The sequence below is a fragment of the Myotis davidii genome, unplaced genomic scaffold, assembly GCF_000327345.1.
Source record: "Myotis davidii unplaced genomic scaffold, ASM32734v1 scaffold168, whole genome shotgun sequence".
NCBI lineage: Eukaryota > Metazoa > Chordata > Mammalia > Chiroptera > Vespertilionidae > Myotis > Myotis davidii.
Window position 1 is genome coordinate 12,238,124 of NW_006383016.1, and position 11,268 is coordinate 12,249,391.

At 38.6% G+C, this 11,268-nt stretch overlaps 1 long non-coding RNA gene and 1 pseudogene across 1 annotated transcript; both read left to right on the top strand.

Moving 5' to 3' along the window:
• The first annotated feature begins 1,317 nt into the window (after positions 1–1,317).
• On the top strand, positions 1,318–5,247 carry LOC102769686. Its single transcript, XR_001512376.1, has 3 exons — positions 1,318–1,407; positions 2,900–2,995; positions 5,159–5,247. It is a non-coding gene; the product is annotated as an uncharacterized LOC102769686 (long non-coding RNA).
• Positions 5,248–5,411: 164 nt separating this feature from the next.
• Positions 5,412–7,599, top strand: LOC107181368 (annotated as a pseudogene).
• The last annotated feature ends 3,669 nt before the right edge of the window (positions 7,600–11,268 follow it).

Genomic DNA, 11,268 nt, shown 5'->3' on the forward strand with positions numbered 1-11,268 from the left:
CAATGGTGTTAAGCATAAGAAAGAAACAACAATGGAGCTGTTATCTGTTAAAAGTGTGAGCACAAACAGGTAGTTGGACATTCCCTGAGGGGTCTCAGATTGGAGAGGGTGAAGGCCAGACTGAGGGGCCCTTTCCCCGCCACCCCTACCCCAGTGCACGAATTTTGTGCACTGGGCTATTAGTTATTAATAAAATAGAGCCATATTAAATGCTTTCATAACAAGGTACAAAGTAACAAATTAAACTAAATCTAGAACCAACAGAAACAGTCAATATCAATAGCATATGAAAATAATTATGGAAATATAAAAGTGTTCTACTTGTAAGCTAGAATGCATATGTCTAAGTATCACTTTCCAGAAGAAAGCTAAGATCATATATAATCTTATCAGTTAATCATAAGTTTTATAAACCAAGACATGCTAATGATTTGTGGGTATTTTTAGAGCCCGAACTCATAGTGAATCCTACAGAACCAAATTTCATAGTAAAAGATAACTGAGCTTATTATAATTTGCTCTTACAAAAAGCTTTTATTGTGGCTGTATTTTATAAACAAAAACTGACTTTTTTAAAAATTGAGAGCTGACTTAATAACATAATCTGTGTCTGCAGAATATTGTAGCCCACCTTGTCAACATGGTGGCACCTGCTTGGCTGGAAACCTCTGTACCTGTCCGTATGGTTTTGTGGGACCAAGGTGCAAAACAAGTAAGCAAAGCTCTTGTGGACTCATATAATGAAAGTGCTCCTTTGAACAGTTGATGGCTTTAATGCTAATTGATATAAACCCAACCCCAAGGAAAAACCACACATTTGTGATTTATTATGACAGTTACCATTCAGCATACTACTGAGAGTGCTGGGTAACAAAACTAAAATAAAAGTTTCTTCTTATAAGCAACTCTTTTTTTTGGCCTTATTCATGACCATTTCTCCTTTTTTTTTTTTTTTTAGATGACAGGAATTCAGTTTGTTGAATTACATATAAATGTATCTCATTTAATTTATGCCTGTGATTACTTTCATTAGTAACTAATAATTTTTCCAAATGGCCATTTCTTGTTTACCATTCAGCTCAATGGTTTCCTACTTTCCCATCTCTATCAGCAAAATAAGTAAAATAAAAATAACTTGATGTGAGAAATCGAGACCTTGTAAAGCCAATGGAAAAATTATTTTTATCTTTCTTTCTGATTTTATTCATTAAAGATGTAATAGGCAGTTCTGAGCTAACCAGGTAATAATCAATAACATGACCAATTCCAAGCCCAGTCTACCTTTCTTTTATTTGTGTCCTATGATCTTAGTGGTTTGTAACAAGCACTGTGAAAATGGAGGTGAATGCCTTACACCAGATGTTTGCCAGTGCAAGCCTGGCTAGTATGGCCCCATCTGCAGTACAGGTAAAATAAAAAATATTTTCAATAAATATCAGTTAAAAGAAAATTTAAATGCATCAATATCCTAAAGACTTGTACCCCAAATCATAAAACTAATCTGACAAGATTGGTATGAAGTTTTTATTTCAGACATATTTTTAAAAACCTATCTTTTATCTTCATTCTTTTTCTTCTTATATTAAACCATAGACGATATAACAGCTTTATTGTCATCCAACCTGACCAATATATATTTTTTTATTTTTGCTTCTATATTTTCTTCATCCACTTGCCTCATGGTGGAGAGACATATCTGTGTTGCATCTTCTAGACCTCAAGTTGTTGTGGGATTTTTTTAAAATCACAGACATTCTATTTCATTAAACATTCAAGCAATTTTGAGTTAAGTGGGCACCATCAAATAATTCATTTATCACAAAATCAGGCTTACTTCTTGGCAGCAGTGTTTGCAATTATCTATGTTTCATCTAATACATTGTATTCTAATGACTTTTTTCAACATAGATTTAATTCAACATTTGTAGCTTGCCAACTATGTGCGAAGCATAATGCAAAGGGAAACAAAGATCAATCTGATTTTGCCCTGCTTTTAAGGAGCATATCATTAGTGAAGGAGAACAGGATTGCATTATTAAAAAGACTCTGATGCAAGTTGAGTTATAATAAATTATGTAATTAATGTACAGTTTCTTGGAAGCAGAGAAGAGGAAAATTAATTTTGGCAAGTCATTTTGGAGGGAAAAGGGTTTCACTCATATGTGGGGTATAAAACAAAAAGCAACAAATGAACAAACAAAATAAACAAACTTGCAGATACAGACAACAGAATGGTGGTTACCAGAGGGGACGGAGGTTGGGGAAGAACGAAGAAGTAAAGGGTATCAAGTATATGGTGATGGGAGGAAACTAAACTTTGGGTGGTAAGCACACAATGCAGTATTCAGATGTTGTATTATAAAATTATACACTTGAAATTTGTTTTTAACCAGTGTAACCCAATAAATGAATTCTTAAAAAGAAAAATGTAATTGGGGGTACCTTTTAAAATGAAGCAAAGGTAAAGAAGCAAAAACAAAGATTGTTTTTTAGTGTGCTAGGACTTGAGTGCAGTGTTCCTTATGAATTGGGAAGGAGACGTAAAGAGATCCACATGGCCACTTGTACTTGCGCGATTACAGACCATCCTGTTTGAGCTATTGAACTGCCTTCTCCTAACTTCTAGTCACCCTTTCAGCTTAACAAGGGCATTCTGAATTCTAACCATAATCTTAGCTTGGTATTATTTGTAAGCTTGATGAACAGACTTTCAAAGCTTTATCCAGTTATTTTATTCCTCTTGTATTTGGCAAATTCTAACTAATTGTAAGTTATGGGTTTTATTTGCAGTAAAAATAAAAAATATTTCATTATGCACCATTTTGCACTTCCATGAAGCTTTCATTTTTTTTTAAATAATAAAACTTTTATGGTCTCTCTCCTTCCTGCTATTCATTAGCTTTGTGTGACCCTGTTTGCCTCAATGGTGGTTCCTGTAATAAGCCGAACACTTGCCGCTGTCCAAATGGATTCTTTGGCGCACAGTGTCAGAATGGTAATTATTCTTTCTTTATAAATGAAAAGGCTAAGGGGAAGTTAGACATAAACAGAGATCTGAGTAAATATAAAGAGACAAGTTCCAAAGGAAAGATGCTATTTTTTTTTAGATCACTTTTATCTCATGATCTCTCTTGACTTCAGTTTTATTAAACATTTATGAAGAGCCAGATATGCACAGCACTATGCAAGGTGATATGTGAACATAAAAATGCATCATTTCCCCTTTATGGCCTGTTATTTTAATACTTTCCCTCATAATGTTAATGCTATGGGTTTTTCAGAATAGTGGGCATGCCTGAAGTTGTCAGTGTAGACGTGAATTAATGTCAATAAATGAAATTTAAAATGCATCTTCTGATCTTCATGTTTTTTTAGCTAATGCAAAGTGTAGGGTAGATTTTTTAGTAAAAAACAAAAAGCAACAAATGAACAAACAAAATAAACAAACTTGCAGATGTCAGAACATGTCAGAACTTAATTCCTAAAATGTATACTTTTTTTTGTCCTGTTACACTTTGATTTTATTCCAATTTTTTATTTGGATGTTGGCTAGAAGGTGGCAATTGAGGCAGAGGGAAAAAAACACATCATTTTAATACTAGATATATGCACATTGGAAACGAGTTCCTATAATTCAAATTTCCTATAAGAAACTAAATAGAAAAAGAGAAGAAAGTAAAGACAGAGATAAGGCAAATCTTGAAAATTAGGAGACTATGTTTAAGCCCAAGTTTATGAGTTATAGATATAATGTTAAGTGGAGAATGTTATAAGGGAAACGAAAAGCTTACATCTCTTATACTATTTGAAGTAGATGTAAAATATAATTTTAAAGTTCTCTAAAAATTTTTAAGTTTATTTTATTTTCTAAATTTTTTTAAAATATATTTTTATTGATTTCAGAGAGGAAGGGAGAGGGAGAGAAATATAGAAACATCAATGATGAGAGATATCATTGATCAACTGCCTCCTGCAGGCCCCTTACTGGGGATCGAGACCAAAACCTAGGCATGTGCCCTGGCCAGGAATAGAACCATTACCTCCTGGGTCATTGGAAGCTCAATCACTGAGCCACACTGGCCGGGCAATTCTCAAAAATTTATATGCATGCCCTAGCTGGTTTGGATCAGTGGATAGAGCGTCAGCCTGCGAACTGAAAGGTCCCAGGTTCAATTCCATTCAAGGGTACATGCCCGGATTGTCTCTTGATCCCCAGTAGGGGGCATGCAGGAGGCAGTCAATCAATGATTCTCTCTCATCATTCATGTTTCTCTCTCTCTCTCCCTCTCCTTTCCTCTCTGAAATCAGTAAAAAATATTTTAAATAAAACTTATATGCCAACAGTTAACTAGGAGAGTATTTCTCCATAATAAAAAATAGCAACAGCCCTCACCATTATTTGACATTCATTTTTAAAACACACACTAAAATTTATTTATTTATCATTTAGGAAAAATTAAATTTAAAATTGCCTATGTATTATTATTTTTAAAACAACCACATTTAATTGTCATAGCTAGAAGAAACATGAAGCAATATAATAATCCTTTCATAAAAGATATTAGATTCTGAGCTTCATAGAATACTACTGTATGTTCAAGATTACCCAATAAATATTCCTAACAAAGCCAAGGATTTACTGTTTAAAAGATTTTTACCAAACAGTCACAGAAAAGTCACATATAAAGCTCTGCACTCATTACCTCGGTAGGTATTTAAAAGTTAAAGTATTTTCCAAATATTATGTGACAGATTATTTAGATTTTTCTGATTTCCACAGGAACAGATAAATTCTTACACAGAGCTAGGTTATGACATATTTTCTTGGTTTTGGTCAGATCATTTCATTCTTTACTTAAAGTGTGGTAAAACATAAGATAAGGTTCATACTATGTGCACTATAATACCAAAGACTGCATTTGTTATGACCAATTCCCCAATACATTGCAAACTGTGCTAACCCACTAGCAGCTTATAGCTCCAAGAATTGTATTTTGATTTAGAAGGGGTGATTTTAGTACTTGCAGTTGTGATCTTTTATTTTAATAGCACATCTCTCTGCCTTATGGCCCCACAGATAACAAGCACACGATGCAATATGTAATATATAGCAATTGAATGTGTAATATTCACAGATTGCTGCCATGTATTCTTTTAGCTATCTGTCACCCTCCCTGTAAGAATGGTGGCCACTGCGTGAGAAATAATGTGTGTACCTGTCGTGAAGGATACACTGGTAGGAGATGCCAAAAAAGTAAGACACCACTACATGTATTTGCCAACTACAGGTAAATAAAACACATTAAATAGCTAAACTATTGCTTTTGAAGACCTGACATTTCATCTTTTTACCTTAAGGTATCTGTGATCCCATATGCATGAATGGAGGAAAATGTGTGGGACCAAACGTTTGCTCTTGTCCTTCTGGTTGGAGAGGGAAACACTGCAACACACGTAAGAGGAATACTCAGTGCTAACACCTCCATTATCTTGTGAATATGAATTCAAATTTAAGACAAAGAACATTTTCCTTGTTTTTATTTTTGCTTTATTTGTTTCTATTTTAAGTGATATCTTTAAAAAAAGAAAAGAAATCTGAGTAAAATGCCAAATCCTTTCAACTTGTTCTTTCGAGTTAGCAGAGGAAGCAGATATATTGTATTTTCCAGTCTGTCCACTGCAATTGCCAGGATAAATAGCCAGTCTTTAAGTCCTGGTCTTCTAGTTTTAAAGAGGAGTCAGGAGAAGGATTTAAAAAATTACTAATTTCATGGTCCCATCTCAGACCAACCAATTTAGAACCTCCCAAGGTGGGGTGCCACTGCTTTCAAACCTGGTTAGTTTTTTAAATGATAGCAGCTCTCCTCATTCAAATATATTTTTCCTTTTTATAAATTATTAGTTAAAATGAGCAGCTATGATAACATATTGGTCAAAGAGAAAAATGAGAAGCAATATGATGTCTAATTGGAGGAAAGTTAAATCACTATGCACTTTATCAATGGGACATTATACAACCATTAAAATCAAGAATAAGTAGTGACATTGGAAATATTCTGGATAAAATGTTAAGGGAAAAGATCCTTTCATCACTGATTTTTAACTGTCATTTTATTTCTCTAATGAACATTTCTGCGTTTTATGATAGGATTTGTTTAGTAAATCATATTTTTGACTTGTGTATGTTTCTGTTTGCAGCTATCTGCATTCAGAAATGTAAAAATGGTGGTGAATGTATTGCTCCCAGTATATGCCATTGTCCTGCCACCTGGGAAGGAATGCAGTGTCAAATACATAAGCCTACAGCATTCATTTTCTACGATAGATTCTGACTCTCAATCTGTTATATTGATTAGCCAGAGAGCAGGGAAGAACCAAACAGCCATCTTGGGTTTCCCATAGCCCCTACTATTTGTTTAATTTACAACCATTGTTTATCCACACAATATACCCTAGAAGTTTTCATCACTAATTTTATGATGCTTCCCATGCAATTTCAAATATTTTGAGGTATTCCAGGGGTCCTTCTGAAATACCACCAAGTTATTCCTACATATATTGAGATTTTAAACCCTTAAACTCAATTTCTAGCAAGTCTCTGAGACCCGAGAATTGAGAGCTTCTTCGCGTGGGGGACTGCACCCGGGGGCCCAGCGGCTGTCACCATGCCACAAAATGTATATTGAGTTACCCTGGAAGCTCTATGGATATCGTTTGGATTACCGTGAGAAAAAGAGAAAGAAGGCAGGCCGAGAGGTTCATGAACATTCAAAGAAGGCAAAAAAAGATGGTTGGTCTGAAGGCTAAGCTCTACCATAAACAGCACCATGCTGAGAAAACACAAATTAAAAAAACTATCATGATGCATGAAAAACGAAACACCAAACAAAAGAATGACTAAAAGACTCCACAAGGAGCAGTATCTGCATACCTACTAGACAGAGAGGGACAGTCACGAGCCAAAGTACTTTCCAGTATGATTAAACAAAAACGAAAAGAGAAAGTGGGAAAATGGGAAGTCCCTCTGCCCAAAGTTCGTGCCCAGGGAGAAACAGGTATTAAAAGTTATTCGAACAGGAAAGAGAAAGACAAAAGCATGGAAGAGGATGGTTACTAAAGTCTGCTTTGTTAGAGAGGGCTTTACTTGAAAACCACCTAAATATGAGATTCATTAGGCCAATGGACGTACGTTTCAAGAAGGCCCACCTAACACATCCTGAACGGAAAGCTGCCAATACTTGGTGTAAAGAAGAATCCCTTCTCCCCACTTTATACAACTTTGGGTGTTATAACCAAAGGTGCTGCCATCGAGGTGAACGTGAATGAGCTGGGCCTTGTGACACAAGGAGGCAAGGTTATTTGGGGAAAATATTCCCAGGTTACCAACCAGTCCTGAAAATGATGGGGGCATAAATGCAGTCTTCCTGGTTTGACAGCAATTTCATACAAGTAACTCTTTGTAATTGTTGAAGACTATACACCAATCAGCTCCTTTACTGTGCTGTTTCTGAGTGCTATCAAACAGCTTACATGTCTGCAGTCATCGAGAGAATTATTTATTCTATCGTAAAGAACATTAAAATGGGCCAGTTTTACAAACTGGTCTTTATTTTGGGGTCTGTTTATCATGAAATTGAATTATTAAAAAAAGCAATTATAGCAAAAAAACAAAAACTCAATTTCTAATGAAACCTAAATAAGCAATTAGCATCCTTTGGCTTGGACATTTTATAACCTCTAGAAACATTAGTTATATTAGACCTTAAAGTCATTACTAACACGGAATTATTTTTTTAAAACCGGACAAAATAAATGTCTGTTTTACTTAAACCAACAAACTTAAGGTAGCTTTTATTTACTAAAGATTAAACTTAGGTCACATGAACTTGAAAAGCATTTGTGTTAGCTTCTATATTTCTGAGACTTTTAGAATACCCAAATATTACAAGCCTTCATCTTTGAATTAATTTTTAACAACACCATCCAGAGGTAGAAAATTATCTCACATGTACAAGATGGACAGACACAAACAGAAACCATTTGACCATTAGAAAAACTCACTAGCTTATAAAAGGACAACTGAATCCAAATTTTCCCTGGAGGCATTTACAATTTACATTGTAAATTCCATGACAAGTCAAGTTCCAAATGATCAGCCCCCTTTTAAAATTAGGACAACCCTGGACAGCATGGTTCAATGGTTAGAGCATCAGCCTATGCACGGGAGGGTTGTGGATTCCCCTCACCACCACCCCCCCCCCACCCCCGCTCCCTGCGTTTTGGTGCATGTGGGAAGCAACCAATTGTTGGGTTTTTTTTTTTATTGTTTAAAGTATTACATGTTTCAACCAATCGATGTTTCTATGTCACATTGAAGTTGGTGAGAAAAAGATAAAATAAAATTAGGACAGAAATTTTTTAAAACGGGTTTTTATTGATTTTTCTAGAGAGGAAGGGAAAAGGAGAGAGAAACATCAATCAGCTGCTTCCTGCATGCTTTCAAGCCCCCAACCCAGGCATGTGCCCTGATCAGTTGGTGCATGAATCCACACTCTACCACTGACCTGCACTGGCCGGGCAGGACGGGCATTTTTAATTCCTCAAAGAACTGGGTTGACACCTCAATGACATCCTAGTTGAAGTTTTTATCTAAATCCTCTTTTTGAAGCTTGGGGAGACCAATACATTTTCCATTCATCCTGCCTAACATTATAGCCAGCTTTTTCCAATGTGCACAGTAAAGTTAATTTAGAACTATCAAAGGGTCCCCATCTCAGCCACGTTGGGTTTTTTAGTGTTCTGTTGGTTTTTAAAAATATATGCATTTTTTTATTTTAGAGAGAAACATCAATGACGAGAGAGAATCACTGATGGGCTGCCTCCCGCACGCCCCACACCGGGGATTGAGCCGGGCCCTCCTGCTTCACAGGTCGGTGCACAGCCACTGAGCCACACCGTCAGGGCTGCGGAGAGGCTGACTCAGCGTGTCCTATCCGCCGCTGAGGCATGATTTCCCGGGATCACGGTGAGACCTGCAGGTCTAAGGAAATTCTAGGGAAACCAGCCCTACCTGCCTGTCTCCGGACAAGCCAAACGCAGTGGGCCTCCTTCAGCCCTGCCTTACGCCCAGAGGCAGCTTTTCCGCAGGCAAAGCCTCAAAAACCCTGATTCACCTCCGGGTCCCGGGCAAGGGCCGGGCAGAGCTCACCGGCAGCCCGGGGCCACCAGGCTTCCCGAGGCGGCCCCTTCCCGAGCCTCCCTGGGTCCTCACTGCCCGCCACTCCGGATGCGCAGGGGTGAAGCCTGAGTGCCGGCACCTCGGCCATGGGGGCTGGGGAAGCAAGTGTCCTCTCTCCTGGGGAAGAGGGAGCTGGGTCTCTCGTGGGCCCAGCACAACTTTCCTGGAGACTCTCAGCGAGCAACCCAACGAAAAAGCCGAAATTGAGAGCGGCACCTTTTTTTTCTTTCCCCGGTTGTCTCAACCCTTACCCACCTTGAGGGTTTCTGAAGAGCAGCTTAAATACAGTCATGGCCGGCTACTGAGAGCAGGAGGCCGAGAATCCTGAGAGAAACGCACCTGTTGGCCGGAGGGGAGGCAGGAAGCAGGTGGGCTTCCCCGGGTCCTGACGCACCACGCGCTGCGTGCCGGCCCGTGACGTAAGGACGTCCAGACCCGCAGAGAATTCTGGTGAGCTTATTGGAGCCAAACTGATGACATGTGCAGGGGAGGGGGGTGGCAATATGTCAAATGCTCCTCCATTATGTGTCTCTTTTAAAAATCCCCTTCCTCAAAATGCTTTGTTTCCAACCATCCAGAAACAAAGAATTGATGACATTTTTAAAAAATGTGTTTTTATTGATTTCAGCAGAGGAAGGAGATGGAGTGAGAGAAACATCGCTGATGAGAATCATTGATCAGCTGCCTCCTGCACGAGATCAAGCCTATAACCCAGGCATGTGCCTTGACTGGGAATCGAACCTCCTGGTTCACAGGTCCATGCTCAACCACTGAGCCATGCCAACCCGGCTTGATGACATTATTTGAATAAGATGTCCTACTGCCTTTTTCAGGAAAATTGTTTCATAAGTATTCAAATCCATGATGTCTGTGACGTGAACAGCTCTTCCTTAGCTGTGTGGCTTGTGCATTACACATCCTGCCCAACCATTCATGCCAGTCCCGATGAAAACAACCTGTAAATGCTGCATTTATACAAAGGGTGTATTATCTTGAATTATACCAGTTTGCAGTATGAGCTATTGAAGGAGATGCCTCTCTCATGAAAAATAAGTGTAGTGATTATAAATTTATATTATGTTTATTTTCACTCAATATTATTTAAAAGCATGTCCATGTCCTTAAAAACAAACGCTCAATGATATATTAAGTTCTATAATACTCACACTACAATTCACTTGACTTTTCCCCCTTATGTGGAATATTTATTTAGAAGTTATTACTATTATAAGAATTTTCTCAGATGCCATGATGGTGGCAAACTCCCGTACTTGCAGCCTCCCACAACCACATCAAAATTACAACTAAAATACAGAACAACCATCATACAAAAGTAAAGAAGAAAGCACACTGACACTGGTAGGGGGTGCAGAGGTGCAGAACAGACTGGTCTGGCACCACGTGTGCCGCTTTTTTAATCAGGAGAGAGGTCATCTCTGCGGAGGCCACCCAGAGGAGCAAGGGGTCCCAGCCCCTCACCAGATGCCCAGCCCAGGGTCCCAGAGCTGGGAAATGAAGTCCCCGTAACCTCAGCTGTAAAAACCAATGCAGATTGGGGCTCAGTGACTCAGAGACTGCTGGAGACCCAGCTGTTCCTCTTAAAAGGCCAGCGCAGAAACTGAACTTACAAGGTCCCGCTTCCTCTGAGCTCCAACGCCAGGGCAAAGCTCTGGGGGACACAGACACATACAAGGAGAAACTGGAGGATGAGGAGGAGACGGAGGGTGGTGTGACATAAGGTCTGGGATCCACACAGGTGAGCCTGCATCCTGTGGAAATATACAAGCATCTCCTCTCCCCCAGGTTAAAAGTACATCAGGTCCCTTCCAGGCTCCTGTAAGTAAGTCTTTCCATTTGACGAAATAAGTGAGTTTCTGCTAAATGAAAGTTTCTTTGGCTGACTTACTCAGAGTCCTCGGACTTGGCTGAGAGAGTAGCTTCCACTTCTTGCTTTTCTACCATCTGTTGGGCCTCAGTTGTTAACTTCTTCAGCTGACCCCATGTTGGCACCTCAGTTCCTTGTATAGCCG